Source organism: Mesoplodon mirus, assembly GCF_964341445.2.
Source record: "Mesoplodon mirus genome assembly, chromosome: X".
Classification (NCBI taxonomy): Eukaryota; Metazoa; Chordata; class Mammalia; order Artiodactyla; family Ziphiidae; genus Mesoplodon; species Mesoplodon mirus.
The window spans coordinates 117115084-117138709 of NC_138981.1; the positions used below are offsets into that span (position 1 = coordinate 117115084).

Sequence of the window (23626 nt, forward strand, 5' to 3'; positions counted from 1 at the left end):
ATGACTTTCTTTAGTGTTATGCTTAGATTCCTTTCTCATTATCTTTTGTGTATCTCTATAGATTTTTGCTTTGTGGCTACCATGAGGACTATATATATTGGGTTGGCCAAAAAGTTCATTCGTTTTTTTCCATAAGATGGCTCTAGTAGCGCTTAGTTGTCTTTAACTTCATTCGAAACAGTTTTGTTAGATTGTATCGTGACAGCTGTCATAGCATGCATTTTAAAAAAAACTTATCAAAATTGCATTTTCGGGGACTTCCCTAGTGGTCCAGTGGTTTAGAATCCGCCTTCCAATGCAGGGGATGCAGGTTCAATCCCTAGTTGGGGAACTAAGATCCCACATGCTGCAGGGCAACTAAGCCCACACACTGCAACTACTGAGCACGTGAGCCACAACTAGAGAGCCTGCATGCTGCAACTACAGAGCCCACCTGCTCTGGAGCCCATGCAACACAACTAGAGAGAAACCCATGAGCCGCAACGAAGATCCTGCATGCTTCAACTAAGACCTGACACCACCAAAAATAAATAAATAAATAAATAGTAATTTTTTGTAGCCATTTTAATAAGGAAGATGGAAGAAAAAAAGCAACATTTTCAGCATATTATGCTTTATTATTTCAAGTAAGCTAAAAACGCAACTGAAATGCAAAAAAAGATTTGTGCAGTGTATGGCGAAGGTGCTGTGAATGATTGGATGTGTCAAAAGTGGTTTGTGGGAAAAAAAAAGTGGTTTGCGAAGTTTCTTGCTGGAGATTTCTCGCTGGACAATGCTTCACGGTCAGGTAGACCAGTTGAAGTTTATAGTGATCAAATCGAGACATTAATTAAGAACAATAAGCATTATATCATGCGGGAGATAGCTGACATACTCAAAATATCCAAATCAAGCGTTGAAAATCATTTGAACCAGCTTGGTTATGTGAATCGCTTTGACATTTGGGTTCCACATATGTTGAGTGAAAAAAACCTTCTTGACCGTATTTCTGCATGCGATTCTCTACTTAAAAGTAATGAAAATGTTCCTTTTTTTTTTTTTTTTTTTTTTTTTTTTTTTTTTTTTTTTTTTTGCTATACGCGGGCCTCTCACTGTTGTGGCCCCTCCCGTTGCAGAGCACAGGCTCCGTATGCGCAGGCTCAGCGGCCATGGCTCACGGGCCCAGCCGCTCCGCGGCATGTGGGATCTTCCCAGACCGGGGCACGAACCCGTGTCCCCTGCATCGGCAGGCGGACTCTCAACCACTGCGCCACCAGGGAAGCCCGAAAATGTTCCATTTTTAAAACAAATTGTGACGGGTGATGAAAAGTGGGTACTGTACAATAATGTGGAACGGAAGAGATCGTGGGGCAAGTGAAATGAACCACCACCAACCACACCAAAGGCCAGTCTTCATCCAAAGAAGGTGATGATGTGTATATGGTGGGATTGGAAGGGAGTTCTCTATTATGAGCTCCTTCTGGAAAACCAAACGATTAATTCCAACAAGTACTGCTCCCAATTAGACGAACTGAAAGCAGCACTCAATGAAAAGCGTCCAGAATTAGTCAACAGAAAACGCATAATCTTCCATCAGGATAACTCAAGACCACATGTTTCTTTGATGACCAGGCAAAAACTGTTACATCTTGGCTGGGAAGTTCTGATTCATCCACCGAATTCACCAGACATTGAACCTTTGGATTTCCATTTATTTCGGTCTTTACAAAATTCTCTTAATGAAAAAATTTCAATTCCCTGGAAGACTGTAAAAGGCACCTAGAACAGTTCTTTGCTCAAAACGATAAAAAGTTTTGGGAAGATGGAATTATGAAGTTGCCTGAAAAATGGCAGAATGTAGTGGAACAAAACAGTGAATACATTGTTCAATAAAGTTCTTGGTGAAAATGAAAAATTTGGTTTTTATTTTTACTTAAAAACCAAAGGAACTTTTTGGCCAACCCAATAACAACTTATAACAGTCTATTTTAAGTTGATAAGACCCTAAACTTGAAAGCATTCTAAAGCTCTACATTTTTACTCTCCTTCTATGTTTTATGTCTTTGATGTCACATTTCACATCTTTTTATTATGTGTATCCCCTAACTTATTTTTACTACTTTTGTCTTTTAACCTTTATATTAGGTTTTTAAATTTTTTAAATAATTAAAAAATTTTCCTGCCCCTTCACCTTCCTATTAGCTTTATAAGTGATGAATCCACTACCTTTACTAATATATATTTACCTTTACCAGTGAGATTTATACTTTCATAAGTTGTCTTGTTACTAATTCGTGCCCTTTCTTTTCAGCATGAAGGAGTCCCTTTAACATTTCTTGTAAGGCCAGTTTAGTGGTGACGAACTATTTTAGCTTTTGATTGTCTGGAAAACTTTTGTTTTTTAATTAATTTTTATTGGATGATAATTGATTTACAATGTTCTGTTAGTTTCTGCTGTATAGCAAAGTGAATCAGTTATACATATACATATATCCACTCTTTTTTAGATTCTTTTCCCATATAGGCCGTTACAGAGTATTGAGTAGAGCTCCCTGTGCTATACAGTAGGTCCCCATTAGTTATCTATTTTATATAGTACTGTGTATATGTCAATCTTATTCTCCCAGTTTATCCCCCCCCCCACCCCGGAAAACTTTTTATCTCTCATTCAATTCTGAATGATAACTTTGCCAACTAGAGTATTCTTGGTTGGATTTTTTTCTTTCATCATTTTGAATATATTGTCACTCCCTTCTGACCTGCAAAGTTTCTGCTGAAAAATCTACAGATAGTCTTATGGGGGTTCATAACAAGTTGTTTTTCTCTTGCTGCTTTTAAGATTCTCCCCTTGTCTTTAACTTTTGACATTTTAATTGTAATGTGTCTCAGTGGGTCTCTTTGGGTTCATTTTATTTGCAACTCTCTGGGCTTCCTGGATCTGGACATCTGTTTCTTTCCCCAGGTTAGGGAAGTTTCCAGCCATTATTTCTTCAAATAATTTTTCTGCCCCTTTCTCTCTCTCTTCTCCTTTTGGAACTCCTATAATGCAAATGTTAGTCCACTTGATGGTGTCCCATGAGTCCCTTAAGCTATCTTCACTTTTTTCATTCTTTTTCTTTTTTGCTCTGATTAGGTGAGTTACCTGCCCTGTCTTTCAGTTTACTGATCCGTTCTTCTGTTTCATCTAGTCTGCTATTGAACCCCTATAGTGTATTTTTCAGTTGAGTTATTGTATTTTTCAGCTCTGTGGTTTATGTTTGAACCTTTCTTATATTTTCTATTGATACATCTTTGTTGGAGTTCTCACTGTATTCATCCATTTTTCTCCCGAGTTCTGTAAGCATCTTTATGACCATTACTTTGAATTCTTTATCAGGTAAATTACTTAACTTTGTTTCCTTAAGGTTTTTTTTTTTTCCTGAGGTTTTCTTATTCTTTTATTTGGAACATATTCCTCTCTTTCTTTATTTTGCTTGACTGTGTTGGTTCCTGTGCGTTAGATGAAATAGCCACCTCTCCCAGCCTTGAAGGGTTGGCCTTGTGTAGGAGATGAACCTCACTGTTGAAATCTGCCCTAGCTCTTGATTGTCTCTCAAACCTTTGTGATTATCCAAGTGGCCTATTTTATTTATTTATTTTTATTGGAGTATAGTTGCTTTACAATATTGTGTTAGTTTATACTGTACAGCAAAGTGAATCAGCTATACGTATACATGTATCCCGTCAGTTTTGGATTTCCTTCTCATTTAGGTCACCACAGAGCACTGAGTAGAGTTCCCTGTGCTATACAGTAGGTTCTCATTAGTTATCTACTTTATACATAGTATGAATAGTGTATATATGTCAATCCCAATCTCCCAGTTCATCCCCCCCACCATATCCATACGTTTGTTCTCTAAGTCTGTGTCTTTTATTTCTGCTTTGTAAATAAGATCATCTATACCAGGGGTCTGTGGCCTGTTAGGAACCAGGCCACACAGCAGGAGGTGAGCGGTGGGTGAGTGAGCGAAGCTTCTGCTGCTCCCCATTGCTCACATTACCTCCTGAACCACTGTATCCCAGTCCCCCTCACCATGGTCTGTGGAAAAATTGTCTTTCATGAAACCGGTCCCTGGTGCCAAAAAGGTTGGGGACTGCTGGTCTATACCAGTTTTTTTCAGATTGCACATATAGGCGTTAATATACGATATTTGTTTTTCTCTTTCTGACTTACTTCACTATATGACAGCCTCTAGGTCCATCAGCCTATTTCATTTTTAGTAGCTCCTAGTAGTCGAGGGTGTGCCAAAACCTTTCGGTGTCTCAAAAGGGAGGATCTCAGTCAGCACCAAGATTCAGACTGACTGAAAGCCAGACCCTCAGGCAGCAGCTTTTAAAGAATAGACATATATCTTCTGTGGAACTGCAAGTGTAAACCCCACTGGCTCCCTGAACCAGGTGATCTGGAGGTGTCTGTCGGGCAGCAGTCTCAAAAATCAGGGCTCCAGATGAGTGTATAAGCTCCTCTCTGGGAGGCACTGGTGAGCTGTAGCAAGGTAGAGGGAGAGTGCAAAGGTGATGTTCCTCAGCTTACATTCCCTGAGAGCAGCTCCATAGCTTCTAGATGTGTGCCAAACCTAACGCCTGCCCCTAAGGCCGAAGATTTAGGACTAACAAGTAGGCCTCCTTCACAAAAAGCCTCTCAGTCTGCTGTCTGTGTAGTGCCCTGGGGGTGGTAGTTGCCAAGGACTGTCTTTCCAGTTGTTACTGTCCCATGGGACCCAGGAACACCAGCCCTCCTGGCCACCAGAGCCAGGCGATCAAGGGGTATCCCTGGGAGGCAGCTGCAAAACCCAGGGCACTAAATGTAAAAACTGGGGGACCAGACTCATATAAGAGTTCCCATCCTCCAAAGTCTCAGGGAAGGTTTACAGTCAGCCCTAAGATGTGGGCTTAATTAGAAGCCTGCCCCTCAGGCTGAAGTTGTGATGATAAGGTAATAGGAGCCCCTGGGTCTGTTGCCTCTTGCTGGGCCCAGGGAGTGGTAGCTGTTTAAGAACTCTTTCTCCGTTGGTTACAGTCCTGTGGGACGTGTGAACATAAGCCCCACTGCCCACCAGAGCCGGGCAATGCAGAGGTGTCCCCTGGCAGCAGCTGCAAAAATCAGGGCACCATATGTAAAAACTGGGGTGCCAGATGTGTGTAGAAGCTCCCCTCTGGGAGATACAGCACTCTGGAATATGGCCGGGGGAGAGCACGAAGAGGGCACCCACTGGCTAGAGCAAGGCAAAGGGGAAGTGCATAGATGGCACCCACAGAAAAAAAAGGAAAAAAAATGAAAGAAAAAGAAAACAAGAAGAGAAAGGAAAATGGGAAATAAGAGGTGAGGGAGATGGCACCTGCTGGCTTTAGCAAGGCAGAGGGATTTGGAGGAAGATGGTGCCCACTGGCTGAAGCATAATGATGGCACCTGCTGGCTTTAGCAAGGCAGAGGGATTTGGAGGAAGATGGTGCCCACTGGCTGAAGCATAATGATGACACCTGCTGCAAAGAAAGGAAAAAATAAAAGAAGAAAAGGTGGTATCAGCTAGCTTACGTAGGCATAGGGAGAGCAGAAGATGGCACCCACCAGCCTCTGTCTCAGAGTATCCCAGCAGGCCCCATCCCTTCAGACCAATGCTTTAAAATTAGCAAAGGAGTCTTTCACATCAAGTCTGGGTGCCTTTCAAAAGGCTGCTTCTGTTCTGTGACCTGGAGCCAGTGAGTCTGTGTGTGGGCCCTTTTTTAAAAAAATTTTTTTTAGTGGAGTATAGTTGATCTATAATGTTGTGTTAGTTTCTGCTAGACAGTAAAGTGAATCAGTTATACGTATACATATATCCTCTGTTTTTTTTTTTTTAGATTCTATTCCCATATAGGCCATTACAGAGTATTGAGTAGAGTTCCCTGTGCTAAACAATAGGTCCTTATTAGTTACCTATTTTATATAGTAGTGTATATATGTCAATCCCAATCTTCCAATTTATCCCTCCCCCCCTTACCCCCGGTAACCATAAGTTTATTTTCTACATCTGTGACTCTATTTCTGTTTTGTAGATAAGTTTATTTGTACACTTCTTTTTAGATTTCACATATAAGCGATATCATATGATATTTGTCTTTCTGTGTCTGACTTACTTCCCTCAGTATGACAATCTCTAGGTCCCTCCATGTTGCTGCAAATGGTATTATTTCATTCTTTTTTATCGCTGAGTAATATTCCATTGTATGTATGTACCACATCTTCTTTATCCATTCATCTGTTGATGGGCACTTGGGTTGTTTCCATGTCCTGGCTATCGTAAATAGTGCTGCAGTGAACATTGGGGTATATGTATCTTTTCAAATTATGGTTTTCTCTGGATATGCCCAGGAGTGGGATTGCTGGATCATATGGTAGCTCTATTTTTAGTTTTTTAAGGAACCTCCATATTGTCCTCCATAGTGGCTGTACCAGTTTACATTCCCACCAACAGCATAAGTGGGTTCCCTTTTCCCCACACCCTCTCCAGCATTTCTTCTTTGTAAACTTTTTTTTTTTTTTTTTTTTTTTTTTTTTGCAGTACGCGGGCCTCTCACTGCTGTGGCCTCCCCTGCCATGGAGCACAGGCTCCAGATGCGCAGGCCCAGCGGCCATGGCTCACGGGCCCAGCTGCTCCGCGGCATGTGGGATTCTCCCGGACCGGGGCATGAACCTGCATCCCCCGCATCAGCAGGTGGACTCTCAACCACTGCACCACCAGGGAAGCCCTAAACTTTTTGATGATCACCATCCTGACTGGTGTGAGGTGATTCTTCTTTGTAGTTTTGATTTGCATTTCTCTAATAATTAGTGATGTTGAGCATCTTTTCATGTGCTTTTTAACCATCTGTATGTCTTCTTTGGAGAAATGACTGTTTAGATCTTCTGCCCATTTTTTGACTGGGTTGTTTATTTTGATATTCAGCTGCATGAGCTGTTTGTATATTTTGGAGATTGTGTGTGGGCCCTTAAGAGCCAAACCTCAATTTGTATCAGCCCCTTGGGTCTCATGGGTGCGAGCCCTGTTGTTTTTCAAAACCAGATGTTTGGGGGGTTTATTTACAGATGCCAGTCTTAAAGGGTGGAGCGCTCCATATAGGGCATGAACGCTTTGCTCCTCAGAAAGAAGTTCAAGGTCTTGAGTTCCCTTCCGAATGTGCGTCACCATGCCGGGTTTGGGGTTTACGGTGAGATTGTGTCTCAGCCTTTCCTATCCCCTTCGATGTGGTTTCCCTCTCATTTACCCCATGTGAAGTGGTCTCTGACAGGTTTTTTCAGAGGAATTTTTTCCATATACTGCTGTAGATTTGGTGTGTCTATGAGAGGAAGTGAGTTCAGGATCTTCCTATGTCATCATCATGAATCAGAGCAAATTATTTTTCATATGGGGGGGAGAGAGAGAAAAAGACATCTCCATATCTATTTTTAAATTAAATCATGGGTAGGAGAAACCTCCAAAGTAAATCCTGGTTATTGTTCATATCAGGAAAAAAATTAGTAAAATCATGAAGTGTGCTTTTGACATCAGTTTTCTAGAACTGTTGTTTAAGAAGCCCTCTCTGCGTAAGACTCTTAAATGGCATCTCTTTACATTTCACTGTTACATTTTGAGGTTCACAGCAGGAAGCAAGGCTTATTACCTCTGTTCATGGTGTTTCACTTTTGAGGAAGACATCCTTAATTAAATAATTAGTCTTAAGAATATAGATGTACACAAAAGTATAGTTCTTAATTGCTGACTACTCTTTCTTGCTGTAGACAAACCTTTCTGAGAGTGATTTTTTTAAATGAGAACTTTAAAATTAGCAATATCCACTCATGTAAAAAGTGATGAAGAGTTTCACACTAATTTAGAATAATTACGCATTTATCCAAAGCTGTTCCTTGCGGTCACCACATTTCTCTTTGGTATTTGAATTCATCCATGGCATCACAATGGAAGTAGAAGACTTCAGAGCTGTCACTTTTCAATATTGAGTATGTTTCTACATATCCTTTATATTTGCCATTTTTATGGCTGTTTAATCTATTGAGCAGATTACTTAACTGTTTCCTCACTGTTGAATCCCTGCCATTTTGGATTATCCTTAGGATAGTCTGTGTAATGGGATGACAGGGTCAAAAAGCATAAATACTTTTATGGCTCTTTATGGCTTTCTGCCATCAGCAGTATTGTATCGGTTTCTCTACAGCCTTGGCTGGCATTGAATATTATTTTTAAAGAAACAATAACCAAAAAACCCTGAAAAAGTGGTTTTCTTTTTTGTTAACTCAGTATGTCTAAAATGACACCCCATTGTTTTCTTCCTCTCATTTTTTGAGGCAAAGGAAGTGAGGTACATTGTGGCTGGTGTTCCTCTACCCAATTTTCAGTTCATAGCACACTAACAGATGTGTAAATAACATTTTGAAATAGGATTCAAAGAACAGGAAGAAGAAGGATAAGCCACAATATACCAATAATGTCACCAAAGGGTACCAGGAGGGAAACCTTGTATTGTAGAGACAAAGATAAATTTCAGTTAAAGTTCGGTGACTTGCCCAAAATCCTAACTGGTTTTAGTATAACTAGTTTAACCAGCTGTTAAGAAACTGGCTATTAAAGAAACTAAGTCTGTGCATGACCAAGTAGGCTGTGATCTCTTCTAATTTGATCACTTTACTCAGATCTCTAATGGATGTTCATGGTTGGCACACGTATGGATACTTGATCTTGATTGGAGGATAGTTAGTGATTTTTTATTTGCATCAAGTTTTGTTTTCGATATCAATGCATTAAAATCTTAAGAAAATTAATCGAAATAATGTATCTCTAGTTTGATGTAATAGACATAAGATCACAATAATCTAATACTTAAGATTCCTTCTCTTTGTGTTTAAATGCTATGTTCTATTATAATAATGGAGTTTATGGTTTAATATAAATCCTGGCTGCATTGCCATTGGGTAATAAATTAAATATTTTATATAAATGTTTGCATTCAGCCACAGTCTTTTATTCCTGAGCAGTGGTTCTCAACCAGGGACAAATTTGTCCCGTATAGGACATTTGTGATTGTCATGACTGGGAGGATGCTAATGACATCTAGTGGGTAGAGGCTAGGGATGCTGCTAAACATCTTATGATGCACAGACCAGCCCTGAACAACAAAGCATTATCTGGCCCAAAATGTTAATAGTACTGCTGTTTAAGAAATCTGGTCTAGAGTGAACTGTTTTTGGACCTCACTTTTACTTGGGAGTTAATGCTATTTTCAAAATATAGTTTTGTTCATCTCAAGAGAACATGTTTAGAGTCTTGAGACTCTGAGCCACCAGTCACTGTGCAGTAATTGAAGCCAGCGTGATGCAAAGAGTTTCTACGACCCAGAAGAAGTATCAGCCGGGTGCAGAGTGCTTTTCTGTTGGCTTTCTCACTGTCTATGCTTTGAATATATTTTTATTCACTAAAAGAAGTGACTGAAGTTCAATATATTTTGAGAGTGTCTACCGTATAATATTGTATCACTAAAGTGAAGAATGTTCTCACACAGTGCAAGATGAAATACACTGTATTGAAGGAAATGTCCAATTAACACACAAATGTTAGCTGTAGTGGGCCTTTTGTGCTTTATTATACCAAGCTGTCTCTGTCTTATTAAAAATTTCAATTATAAAGGCCAAAAGATCAAAAAGGGATAAAGATGTATTAGTGCTAATTGTTAACCAACCAACAAATATTTACTAAACTACTTCTTTTACGGGCTTGGCAATGTGCTAATAGGGAATATGGAAACATACATTTATCTCACTTAATTTTCACCTAATTGTCTGATTATTATGAGGTGTAGGTCATGTTATTCCCATTGCATGTATGAGGAAACTGAGGCTCAGAGAGATTAAGTGACTTGTTCAAGGTCACTCAGCTAGTAAGTGTGGGAGCTATGATTCATTCAAACCCAGGTTGGTCTGACTCTAAAGTTCATTCTCTTAAACACAACTCTCTATGTCCTCCTTAAGAAAGAGGTACTTTCTTTGAGGTGGGGCTAAACCAACCACCAAAGGATGCCTGCGGAATCTGCTGTGTGGGCCTCTATTTGATCAGGTGGACTTCCTGTAATTGGGAGAATGAAGACAGGTGCATGTAAAGCAATGAAGTATTGCGCTCAGGAATAGATGATGAAAAGAGACTATCCCAAGTCTTTTCCATGCCCCTTCAACCCTTCCAGCCCTTCTTTAAAAAAAATAGAGGCACATCCTTCCAATTTTTCCACATTATTCTAGGATAGAGGGAGTCAAGGCCAGTGTAATCTCTGGGATAATTCCATTACTTCTTTAATTCCAGCTGATTTTGATTTCAGCTTATATTTATGGACCAAAGTGCCAGGTGCTGTAGGAATTAACAGGACAGAGTGTTCTCTATTCTCAAGGATATTGAAAACCTCAGGGTCTTATCATTTTTCCAAGTGCAAGTAGTTACAGACCTATTCTAACCCTGGGCCCTGTGGTAGCCAGTATTCTTCTAGTTTTGAGCATCATACTAAAAATATTCAAAGGAAGGGAAGTATTCCTTTTCCCCAGAGGTAAGCAAAAGCTGCATTCTCTGGCATTCTTGTTTTGTGCATTTTATGTCTCTGGCATCTCATACCTGAGTTGATTTCTTACTCCCATCCTCAAGCATTTCCTGTCCAACTGCTGCTTATTCTTTGAGGTATTTTTCTGTACAAAGCAGTTCTTGGTCATCTCAGCCCGTATTGATTATCTCCACTCTAGAACAGTCAGGGTAGAACTGACTTTGAGTCCCAGATGTACTGCTTATTGGCTGTGAGTTGTAAGGCAGGTCGCTTTACTTCTCTGAGCCTCCATTTCTTTATAGAAAATAATAGTACCTATCTCAGAGTGATCGCACAGGTGAAACACTTAACTTGGAGCCAGGCATATAATAAATATTTAGTAAATCTCAGCTATTATTATTATTATCATCATCATCATTGTCACTGTCTTGGTCAATTTGTTCATCTCACTCTCTGGCATATGAAACTTTGCTGGCTCCCAGTTGCCTATGGTATCAAATCCAAAGTTCTTAACTTATCATTCATTATCTGGCCCCCACCTACTTTTGCGGTCTTTTCTCCTATATGCTCTTTTTTTTTTTTTTTTTTTTTTTTTTTGCGGTACGCGGGCCTCTCACCATTGTGGCCTCCCCCGTTGTGGAGCAAGGCTCCGGACGCACAGGCTCAGCGGCCATGGCTCACGGGCCCAGCCGCTCCACGGCATGTGGGATCTTCTTCCTGGACCGGGGCATGAACCCGTGTCCCCTGCATTGGCAGGCGGACTCTCAACCACTGCGCCACTAGGGAAGCCCTCCTATATGCTCTTTTTAATATTCCCTTAATTTTCTGACCACTCACCCTTAATGTTCCAACCCCTCTGCCATGCTTCTCACTGTTCCTTAAAACTGCCGGGGTTTTAGTTGTTTCAGGCTTATGGGTACTTTCCCCTCTATCTGGAATAGCTGTCTCCCATCCTCAAACGCCTCTGAATCCAGCTTTATAGCACATTCTCTATGATGCCCTCTCCAAGTTCCTGCCATTTATTCATCATTCATTCATTCATTCAAGAAGAATATAGTGAACACCTACTGTATGTCATGCACTGCCCTAGAGGCTGGGGCTTTAGCAGTGATCAAAATCCCTATCCTCATGGAGCTTACACATGCACTGGGGGTACAAAACTGAGTAAGACTTCACCCCTAGCCTCAAGGCTATCATCTGGAGAGAGAAGCCCTCTAAACAGATCGTTTCCATGCATCGTGGTAAGGAGCCTAATAGAGTTAACCTGGAGTTTTGTGAAAGCACAGAGATCTTCAGGTAATTTGGGGTTGGGGAGTTTAAAATTTAAGGCATCAAATGGCAGGAAGAAGGCCTAAAGAGGCGGGCCAGGGTCTGATTCTGGAGGGCCTTGTGTGCTGAGACTAAGGAGTTGGAATTTTTATCATATATAGTCGTCATTTTCAGACTTGGGTGTGCCTTACATTCACTTGTGGAAATTATTTAAAACTACCTAAAACCAATAAATCTGATGCCCAGGGCCTATCCCAAAGCCCCTGAATCAAAATCCTTGCTGATCTGTATTTTTAGCCAGCTTAAAAGGTTTCTGATACCCTCTGGGGTTTAAGTACTTTTGCTATGGGAAGCTATTAAAGGTTTGTAAGTAGGGACCTGGCAATCAAACTTGTGTTTTGGAAATATCACAATCACTCTGACAGAGAATGGATTTGAGAGGGTTACTGGAAGTGAAGACAAGCCAGGAGACAGTTTTCTAGATGAGAGATGAAGAGAGTGTGACTTAAGACCCAATGGCTACAGAGATGGACAGATGGATGGAGGGGATGGATTCAGAAGATTCCCATAAAAAAAAATGCCAATTATGTTCTGGAAGTGATAATAAAGTTTTTAGAGAAAAGATCACAGAAAACATTAATTTATAAATGATAGAGCATCGAGCTCGGAAAGTAAACAGAAACAATCAAGGAATCAGTGAAAACTACATTTACCATCTCTGATTTTTATTTTCATAACAAATTATACAATTACGCAAGAATGAGTATAAAATGTTTATACATTATATTAAATTGTATCTATTAAGAGTTTCTGCAGTAAATAACACCACTTTCTTCCAATCCTAACAATAATGTGCACGTGAAAAAATGTGGTTTAATATGTAATATGAATTCTGGTAATATTTTCATCCATTTGCTGGCACTTTTAATGGGTATGGCAGTGTTACTGAATCTCAGTCTCCTCTTTAGTTCTAAAACTTGTTATAAAGATGTTTTCCTATGTATGTAAACACCAAAACAAAAAATTTCACAGGTTACCAACTGAGAGGGGGAAAGCAATTGTATTCTGTTATCACAGTAAGTATTTAGTTGAGGAAAAGAAGTATTTAAATAAGCATGTAAATAAAATATTTGTACTTCAAAAAAAATTCCACGTTGGAATTGGCAGGTCTTGGTGACTGATAAGATGTGGAAGCGAGAAAGACGAGGGGTTAGGGGTCCTTTCCAAGTCTCGGACTGTGGCCTCTGTATAAATAGTGCTATGTTGTGTGGCCACTGACATTGTTCCCCACCAGAGCCCCCTTTACTATCCTTTACATTACCTGGCAAGTGCCAGGCCCAGAGAAAGTGCTTACTGAATACTGAATCAAATGTGGCTGAGGAGAATCAAGGTCCCCAAGACCCTTTCCTCCAAACACACTTTCTCTTTATTCCTCTGTGCAATGGCTTTAATTCCAGCTTTAGGAAAATCTTTTCTGCATGTGTCTTATTCACAGCTGCCAATTCTCAAATTAATGTATATTGGAATTTACTGTGACTGTGGAAAGCCTCTTTAAAGGTTTGTTTGTATCACGTTACACAGAATGTGATAGACTTTCAAAATGTTTTATATAGCTAGTTTCTTCTTTTTCAAGTGCTCATGACTACTTTGGGAAAGCCCTGGAGGAAATGTGTATTGGATGCCAGTTCTAGATCAGACTGTGAATTTTTTTTCATTATAGAATTGCAATTAGAGAAAGGACAGGGGGAAAACGGGTTTCTCTGCTTGTCTTGGACTGCCTCATTCAAGATCCTGTGGTTGGAATGTCTTTTTGTTATGTATCACCCCACCTAATGAAAAAAGGTTATGAGGTTTAGAAAGAAACTAGGACACTTCTAGTATTGGTTTAGTACTTTCTCTGTCCTGCAAAAGTAGGCAAAGACACCAAAGTGATAATTTTCTCCCTTTTTGTCCCATTTCCCTTTTTCTACCCTCAAGTTGTAGTACAAGCAATTGAGCTGTAGAAAAAAATATTTTAATTTCTCCAGATCCTTTACATTGCTTTTAACTTGTGTGGTACAGTGGCCCTTAGGAGAGAAATTTCCACACCTCTCTTCATACTTAAGGAAGACAGGCTAGCCAAGAGGTTCTGAACCATGGTTGCATGTTAGGACCTGGGGAGATTTAAAAACTCTTGACACTCAAGCTGCATCCCAGATCAATTAAATCAGCATAGCTGGTGGGGGGAGTTGACCCAGGCAATAGTATTTGTTAAATCTCCCCCGGTGATTCCAAGCTACAAGTGATGTTGAGGACTTCCACACTAGTCAAATAAATCCCATGTGAACATATTTTTCAAGCCCCAGATCAGAACATCAGTGACAGCTATCATTTCTTGGGTGCCTCTAATGTATTTTATCCTTTTTTTGTCAGGTCATGCCTGTTAGCTGGGTGGGGATATGATTCCTTTTCACTTATGAGGCACAGAGGAGATAGGTATCTTGCTCTACATCATCATACAGCTAAGTGTCTGCCTAACTCCAGAGTCCAGATTCTTTAGCTCAGCCAACTATCAGAACAATGTGAGGGTTGATGGATTTTTGTTTTTCGGGTAGGAGACAATTTGATACTTTAAATAGAGCATCAAAAAGTTGAGAATTCGTAGACATTTTAATGATTTATGGGAATAATATGCAGCAAATTGAAATCAGGAGTGTTTTAGATTCAGAGACATATGTTAGCTATGCACCTGAACCTTTGAAGTTGTTGGATTCAAAAAAGGAAGCCAAAAGTAGGAATAGGTATTATTGCCACCATTTTTCAGCTGAGAAAACTGAGGCTTGGCAAGACTGTCACTTGCCCAAGATCAACAAGTAACCAACAGAGGAGATTTGTGTCCCTCCAGAGCCCATGGTCTTATCACTGTACCATACTGACTCCTGACAAGGAGCTTTGTAGGATGGGAGGGAAGTGGCATGATGGTATATAGGATGGAAAGTTATTCTATTGATAAATTTAGCAATCGGCATAGAAAAAGGTAACAAATCCTGCCTAAAGCTTTCTGTGATCTTGTTATTAAGATGTTTTCTTAGATGATTAAATTGTCTTAGGGTGCCCCATTTAGACTATGGGATTTGGAAATCTTATTAGAGTTTTCTTCAGTTAAGTCACTAGACCTTAATGTCATCTGAAGATTTATTTTTATAGTATGAACATCAATGGAATTCTATGTTAAAGAAAAATTTGTCCATAATCATGTCACCCTAAAATATAAAGTTATCTTCTTTTGTTCATGCTCTGCTGTAGTCTACAGGTTTAGGCTTATGCAGTGTTCTCATAGGTGTGATGCCTGGGAGTTCTTTAAGGTCTGGCTTTTTTCACCTGACACCATATTATAAATATTGCCCCATGCTGCTTTATATTTGTCATTTTTGATGCCTATCTTATTTCATCTTAGTCCATCGTTTAGGTAGTCATCTATTTGGGGGCATTTTGGTTGGTTGTGACTTTTCAATGTTATAAATCAGTATTATGAACACCTTTTGCATGTAATTTTTTTCTTCTATGGGATCATTTCTTTAGGATAAGTCCCCAGAGATGGGCTGTTTCTCAAGCTTAATTATGCAAAACTTTGATTTAGAAAACTAATATATTCTCTGAGTATGTAAGTAAATAGATTATTCCTGCTTTTGCTACGTAGGTAATGGTTATTTACATTTTCTAAAATTGAAGCAAGTTATACAAAGTTTATTGTGTTAGAAAGTAGCCTTGGGGGCTTCCCTGGTGGCACAGTGGTTAAGAATCTGCCTGCCAATGCAGGAGACACGGGTTCGATCCGTGGTCCGGGAAGATCACAATGCCGCGGACCAACTAAGCCCGTGCGCCACAACTACTGAGCCTGCGCTCTAGAGCTTGAGAGCCACAACTACTGAAGCCAGTGAGCCATAACTGCTGAATCCTGCACGCCTAGAGCCCGTGCTCTGCAACAAGAGAAGCCACCGCAATGAGAAGCCCGCGCACCACAACAAAGAGTAGCCCCCGCTTGCTGCAACTAGAGGAAGCCCGTGCGCAGCAACAAAGACCCAACGCAGCCAAAATTAATAAATAAATTTATTTTTAAAAAAGAAAATAAAAAAGAAAGTAGCCTTGCACTTTTTTGATCCTTTTTGAAATAGAGAACTTAAGTTACTCTTTTTTTTTTTTTTTCGTTTCGCGGGCCTCTCACTGTTGTGGCCTCTCCTGTTGCAGACCACAGGCTCCGGACGCACAGGCTCAGCAGCCATGGCTCATGGCTCATGGGCCCAGCTGCTCCGCGGCATGTGGGATCTTCCCGGACCGGGGCATGAACCCGTGTCTGCTGCATGGGCAGGCGGACTCTCAACCACTGCGCCACCAGGAAAGCCCAAGTTACTCATTTTTATTACTTTGCTTTGGTTAGAGACCTGCAGTGTTCAATCAAATGGCTTCTCACCCTTTTCCAGGTGACTGCCTGCAGCCCTGCTGCTCATCCTCTTTGCTCAGCAAGAGAGCCTGGTGATTTTTATTTGATAAAGTCCGAGTCTTGAGATTTAGAGAATGAGTGCTCCACCTCAAAATGGACATGCTTTGCGTTTTTGAGAAAGCTACTTTGATGTTCTATAATGTCTGGTTAACAAGGATATTTTTCATTTTGTTTCAGGGACAGTTGAATTTTTTTCCTGCTTCTGTTTTATTACTAAACTCTACAGTGTGGTGAAAGTGGATTAAATAATGTCCCCAGAGGCTTCCAGGCACATCACCCTTGCTTTTGAATATATATCTGTAGCTATATGAACATCTATAGAGATATATATGTATGCTTCTAATTGCATGTTTTTAATATCTATCAATTTAAAAACCTCATTGTCCGGCCTCAGTTTGTATGACACAAAATACGATTGTATGGACAAAAAAAAAAAAAAAACAGGTTGGAAGGTAGGTTCATTCTAAGTAATATTTTTCCTGAAACAATACCATAAAAGGGTTTGATTTAAAGCAATTAGAACAAAGGAAGCACATTTCCTTAAAAAAGTTGAGTAGACTGGTTTTTTGGATGAAAAATTTTTTTCTTTTTTCTTCTTCATCTGCTTAGAGCATCAGAACTACTGCCAAATAACTCTTAGGTAAAATGTGAAATTTTCCAATTTAAGTTGATTGTACAAACTATATTACACCTTTGTATCTGGGTGATCACTTTAAAAATATGTGTTGGTTTAGCCTATAGAATTTATGGAATACCAGATACTGCTGTCTTATTCCTCAGTTAAATCGGCACATTTCTGGTTGTTGGTTGTCTTTTTTTGTTTGCTGCCTTTGGAGGCTGAGAATGTGCAAGTGTGACTTAGTTGTGTGTAGATACAAAATCTTTGGAGTCAATTTTCTTGGATTTCTTTGCTTCTACTCAACAATAGTCCGGCATCACAACTTCCCAAATGTCGGGAATTTGTATTGCAAGCATTCTTTGAGCTTGCAGTTTTGGGGGAGCAGTCATGAAAATCATACATTGTTCTGTGATACATTTTATTGATAAATATTGGTCTTATTGAGGTAAACGTTTGAAAACTATCTTCACATACCCTTCAATTCATGAACGTTCTCAACGCCGCCCTCCAGCTGTGGAATACATGTTGGTGGGTGCAGGGAGCAAAGAGGTGGTGTTGCCCTTGAAGGGGAGTCCGGAATGAGGAGGGACAGGTCGGGGGGTTGCATTCTGAGAGAGTGGGAGACAGAGTAAGAGCTGACTAGTTGCCTCACGGAAGAAGAAACTAGTTCAGTAACCAGTAGTAGGCCTTCCTCTGCATTGGAAGGAGCAGGGTTGTGACTGGGGCCTGGAGCTGACCGGACCTGGGGGAGAGGGAGTGGCTACAGAAGGTCAAAGGTGTCTCTTGACAGTGGCATTTTCAGATCCTCTCAACCCTCTTTTTTTTTTTTAATGTTGAACTGCTCTAGGGATCAGTCCTTGGTTCATTTGAAGAAGATGTTGGGGGTAGGAGTTTATTTATTTATTTTTGCTGTGTTGGGTCTTCGTTTCTGCGCGAGGGTTTTCTCTAGTTATGGCGAGCCGGGGCCACTCTTCATCGCGGTGCGCGGGCCTCTCACTATTGCGGCCTTTCTCATTGCGAAGCATGGGCTCTAGACGCGCAGGCTCAGTAGTTGTGGCTCACGGGCCTAGTTGCTCCGCGGCATGTGGGATCTTCCCGGGCCAGGGCTCGAACCCGTGTCCCCTGCATCGGCAGGCGGATTCTCAACCACTGTGCCACCAGGGAAGCTCCCTCTCAACCCTCTTTCATTCAGTCTCGGAATCGAAGGCCGAGCCCTAAACCCTGCCTGAGAGGAGGAACTTCTCTGAGGCGATAGATACCTTGGAACCCGGCCCCTTCTCTAAATACAGGTTTGCTGCCTGATAGTTTTATCGGAGCTCACGAGCTCACTTGCTTGCACTGGTGGTAGTAGTTTTCTAGATGGTAAGTGTATTTCTGCAGCACGAGAAGGTCATTGCCTGGACGTTGTTCATAAACCAAGGTTAAAGGCGACCACGGGCGGGCCTCACGGCAGCCACCTTGGAACATCTCGAAATAACAGCGCGTAAGTCAGTATTTAGATTTTGGAGTGAAAAATGGAGAAGAGCACTTTCCTTTGATTGAAACGGGGATGAATAGCTCCCTGAGCCTCCGAGCGAGCGTGGAAGCACGAGGGCGCAGCTCCTTGTACCACTGCTGATGAGATTATGGGAAGAAGGGCTACTAGTAGGTCAAGCACATCGACTTGAGAGGAACTAGTGGGCTCTTAAGTTTTACGCATACTTGCTTATCTCATCTGTGCCCTGTGTTTTCATATGTCATGGTTGGCGTTAGAGGCTGAGCCAGTTTCTTAAACTGGGGCTTGAGAGATCATGCTCCTGCCTCTTGTTGTGTAAACCGTGGTGAGTCAGGACTCTGGGTGTATGGGTGTGTGTGTGTGGGTGGGGTGACAATGGTGTTGGTGTGGCTGAATTGTGCCGAGGGAGGTGTCCTGGTCATGAGTAGCAAGACGGAAGGGCCAGGAGCCCAGTGGGGGTGACCCAGGTGCTGGGCAGTACTGCTTCCTAAAACAAAGCCTATTCAGCCCAACCCCCCAAACCTCATGGCCTTGAGACTAAGGCTGGCACTTGGGAGCCCCGCAAACCGCCTGGCCACATTTTTCCACTCTGCCCACCCATCCTCACTTTGTTTTTTTTAAATGTTATTTTGTATGAGAGCATATTTGATTTACAATGTTGTGTTAGTTTCAGGAGTACAGCAAAGTGAATCAGTTATACATATACATGTATCCATTCTTTTTCAGATTCTTTTCCCGTATAGGTTATTACAGAATATTGAGTAGAGTTCCCTGTGCTATACAGTAGGTCCCCATTAGTTATCTATTTTATACATAGTAGTGTGTATTAATCCCAAACTCCTAATTTATACCTCCTCCCACCTTTCCCCTTTGGTAACCATAAGTTTGTTTTCCAAGCCTGACCACCCTCACTTTGGAATCCTTTTTATTCACAGAGGACTCAGCAGATTCCCCTCTTCCAGCAAGCCCCTCAAGATGACTCCCCCCTCCCACTGCATATTCCTTATATTGGAATAGTGCGATGTGAAGCATTGGAGCCCATCTATTTCATTCTGCTGCGTACTACAATTAGTTTCCCCCCGTTTCCTCTGTTCAAGCAAAAGAGAAGGGATAGAGAACTAGTTATGTGTCTCCCTCCCTTATGTGTTTTCCATGGAACTTGGCATAATAACCAGATACACGCATTAAAATTAGACTTTATTCAGCATATTTAAGAAGAATATACCAAGGACAGATTAACAGCACCTATTTAAGAAACACAAACATTACTTAATAATATTTAGTTAAACCACAAACATCAATCACTCTGTATTCCCCAAGCAGGAGTCTGTTATTCCTGTCCAGCAAGAACATGCACTGTAACCATTTTAGAAAGGATCCAATTAAAGCCAACCAATATATGAAACCTTGTCCTTGGGCAGAGTCTCCGAGACTACCGACCCGTGTAACAGTGTTGATGTATGAATTTGACTGGGGTGTGAAGGGGTTTCTCTTCTTGCTGGGGAGAGGAGGATTAAGTCCACCCCTTTTGTGCACCTGAAGGTAAGTTGTGCCAGTGGGAACTTGGCCCCAGGATTGTAGTTTGGCAATCCTTTGAAAAGGCACTTTTAAATTACAAATACTTTTTGATAAGGAAAAGGAAAAATTCAAATTCTAACTTTAAAATACTAAAGAAAACTGTTTATTGACTGAATGCATTTTCCTCCTGCTTTCAGTCTCAAAAACAGCACATAAAATTTGGTATTAAAGGCAGTTTTAGAAATTATTCAATATATATAGCTTTCAGCTTTAATATTTTTACTCTTAAAATATAATAAACTCATCTTATAGTTCTCTTTTCTTGTCTGATGCAAATGCCATTGCTATATGATTGTAATTCTCAAACATCTTAGCTGTGACCCCCGGAGGAGTCCCGCTACTTCTTTATCTATTTACCCATCTATGCTCTCTTATCTCTCAGGCAACCGATCAAAGAAAAAAAAAACTAAACAGAGCAGCCTTTTTCTGGTTTTTGGTACTGCTCTGGGAGGGCAGGGATGGTCGCAATATAGATCTGCTCAGTGCAAACCCTGCCAGTTCACAGTCAGGTACTGGTTGGATCCTGAGACTACATCATTCTTTCCATCCTGCTAACAGGACTCCAGTAGCCTGTCCTGGGGCCTTTGCTCTTTAAGGATGAAAGGATTGTCTTTTTTGATTTTGCATTCTATACAATGAATGGAAAACAGGCGTAGCAGTGCCAAGCGTGTTGTGGAGAACTGCCAGCGAGGACTTTGGCCAAGACGATTAAGTCACAGTAATGACCAACTGTACCAGAATAAGTTCTCACCTGTCATATATTATACCAGGGATTTAAGGAATGAAAGGCACCACTTCCCACCACCCCACCTTGGAGCCTCTTATACATCCTGCAGTGTACACTTTAAAAAGAAAACTTTAAACACAAATATACTATGTTCTACTTCAGAAACTGACCAAGGTGTGGGTCACAAATAGAATTCTGCATGCATTTTATTAACTAACTTTACATGTACGTACTACCCAGTTTTGAGGGTGACACTATCTATGGACACATAAATCTAATATCTAGCACCTTATCTCCAAGAACACATATTTTATATACAGTAATAGCTTACATTTAGAAGAATTACTACAGAAAGGAATACACCACTGAAACAGACAAAAATACCAAATTTTTAACATTAAAGTTGTAGCACAGATGAAGGGAGGGGGGAATCCACTCAACTTTGAAGCACCAAACTAAACCCATCTTGTTTTTGCCTGTATTTTAGAACAAGAGAGATCCAGTAACGAATCTTTGGCCATAGCAAACCTCTTGTGAGTGTACAAGTTACTGTGTTTTCCCCTTGGTGTGTATACTTTGAGATATGCAAGCTTTAAGAGGCAGTGATGGGAACATTTGACACCCATTGGTGACCTTCATTTACCTTGAGGATTCTTATTCTACTTACCAAAGAGCAGTGAACTTTAGCTGTGGATTTTAGCTCTCCTAGTTCTTCCTTCAGCCAGTCTTGCTGCTTTTAGCAGAAGACTGCTGTAAGCAAGCTGGGCCTTTGCCGTAGAGGAAGAGATTGTAAGTAACTGGAAAGAATTTATGACAGGAGCCTCTCTTTGACTTTTAGGCTATGATCTGTTCTTTGTGGTTCACTGCTTCTGTCTCCTCATGCCTAAGCTTGGAGGGGCTTTGAGGGGGCCAGGAGCACCTGTCTGGCCCACAGAAAATGAGAGACACACAGATAAGGACTGAGAGGGTTAAAAGCCACAACTGACCAGATTTTCTCTTATCTTGGTAACTGGCTCACGGCCAACTGTTCCTTTAATCTTTTGTCTGCTCTGGGGGAAAAGACATTTTGCTTAGAGAAGCCTCTCCTGACAGCCCAAGGGTTTGTCTTAAAGAGGAATACAATAAAAAAGACATTATGAGGGGGAAACACTTCTTTTGATTTTTTTTCCTCAAAATATGGGGGAAGGCAGTTATGAGGAAAAAATACAGTCCACTAGTTGAAATTGGTACTCTCTGTTTTATCCCAACAACCTCTGTGGGTTTCATCTTGGAGCATTCAAATTACCAGATGATGGCATAATTCTTCTCTTCCAAATGGTGTATTTCAGACATTTTTAAGAGCATTTTGGCAAAGTCTAAGAAAGAAAGCCAGTTTAATCTTGTATATTACTCTTCAGGTAGTATGAAACAAATCTTTTGAAGTAACTTTACCTAGCTTAATTGGTTAATTACATAGAAAATAAGGCAATATCAGGCACCTTACAATTTTATAGGTACATTTTTTTTAGTGTTTTTCTTTTTTTTTTTTTCTGAAATAACTGGACAGTATCTACAGGGTTGAATGTGCTCCCAAAGATATGTTGTAGTGTGTGTTTTTTGGTATGAGGTGCCTACCTCCTCCTATTATAAAATGGCACTTGTCCTTACCTGTTGAATTTGAAGTAGGTATCCCCTCGTCTCTAAATTGGATTGGAGTTGGGGAGGAGACAGAAAAATACCTTTAATCCTATTGCTCACTTCGGTCCTTCCCTGCTGCCACGGGCCCCTGGGTCCCTGTGAACCTGTCAGCTCCTGGTGGGCAGGGATGAACAGGGGTGAGTGAGCACACAGAGCTTCAAGCACGGGATGTTCCTGAAGGGCCAGCACAGCGGGGGCAGGGGGAGTGAGGCAGGTGAAGGCAGTGGGCATGATGGCGGGAGGTAGGCAGGGGGGCGGAAGTGTAGAGGACTTCCCGGCAGCTGGTATTTGTGGTGCTGTAAGAAGACAGGCCCTCACAGTCACAGAAGTCACAGAAGCCAGGGGCTCGCTCCTTATTACTGCCTTCCCAAGCTCGTTGAAATTGGTGTGTGAGTCAAAGCACCTGCGACTCCTTGGCAAACTGGAGGCTCTATTATTCTTAACTAAGGAAATCATTAAATTGGAAACCACATCATTTCAAAGTCTGGTTCGTCTGGCTCCTGGACTTTAATGGGATTTTTACTGCGCATATGAAGTGGCCTTGGCAAAAGAATACCTCCTTTAAAAACATTTAGGGAAAGCTATTGCACATGAGGATCTGTGAGGCTAATGATGACTTTTGTGTGTGCTTTCAGATTTTCAAATGACAAAACAGTATGTGCAGTAAAACCTCATTAAGTTGATAGTGTTTTATTCAAAACAGCATAACTTGAAGCAGTTGCTATCTCCAAGCTAACTAGAGTCCCTATTGTTAATTAAGAAGAACAGGTCAGCAAAGGGAATGCTCTGAATTCAAAGGTCCTCTTTTCCAGTTCCCTATTTTCAAAAGGTTTTCACCTTTGAAAGATCCAATTTGCTATGAGAATAAACAATGACTAAAATAGGGAAAAGAGGAACTTGAAAAAGGAAATCGGTGAGTCTTGGTGCCCTGGAGGATGTTGTGTGTGCCATTACACAAACTTACCACACTCGGACAGGTTCTGCTTCCATTTTGATTTGGGATTTTGGCAAAAAATTTTCTGATACACTTTGAAGGGGTTGAGCTTTAAAAATAAAACAAGAAGTTCAGTTTCAACAAAATATTTGGAGACACTTATGTTTGAAATCCTGTTTCCTACCCAGGTAAGCATTTCTACTCAAAGGACAGGCTATAGCAACCTCGAACTCCTTTGACCATGACAGATCTTCAAGGCAATACCCCTCCCCGCA

At 40.9% G+C, this 23626-nt stretch overlaps 1 pseudogene across 1 annotated transcript in view; it reads left to right on the plus strand.

The window, feature by feature from the left end:
* LOC309796300 (transmembrane 9 superfamily member 2-like) overlaps positions 1 to 16566 on the plus strand; it is a 99031-nt pseudogene extending 82465 nt beyond the window's left edge. The window contains exon 15 of the transcript in view: positions 16499 to 16566. The product of the transcript in view is annotated as a transmembrane 9 superfamily member 2-like (transcript). The remainder of the gene's footprint in view (positions 1 to 16498) is intronic.
* Positions 16567 to 23626: the final 7060 nt, after the last annotated feature.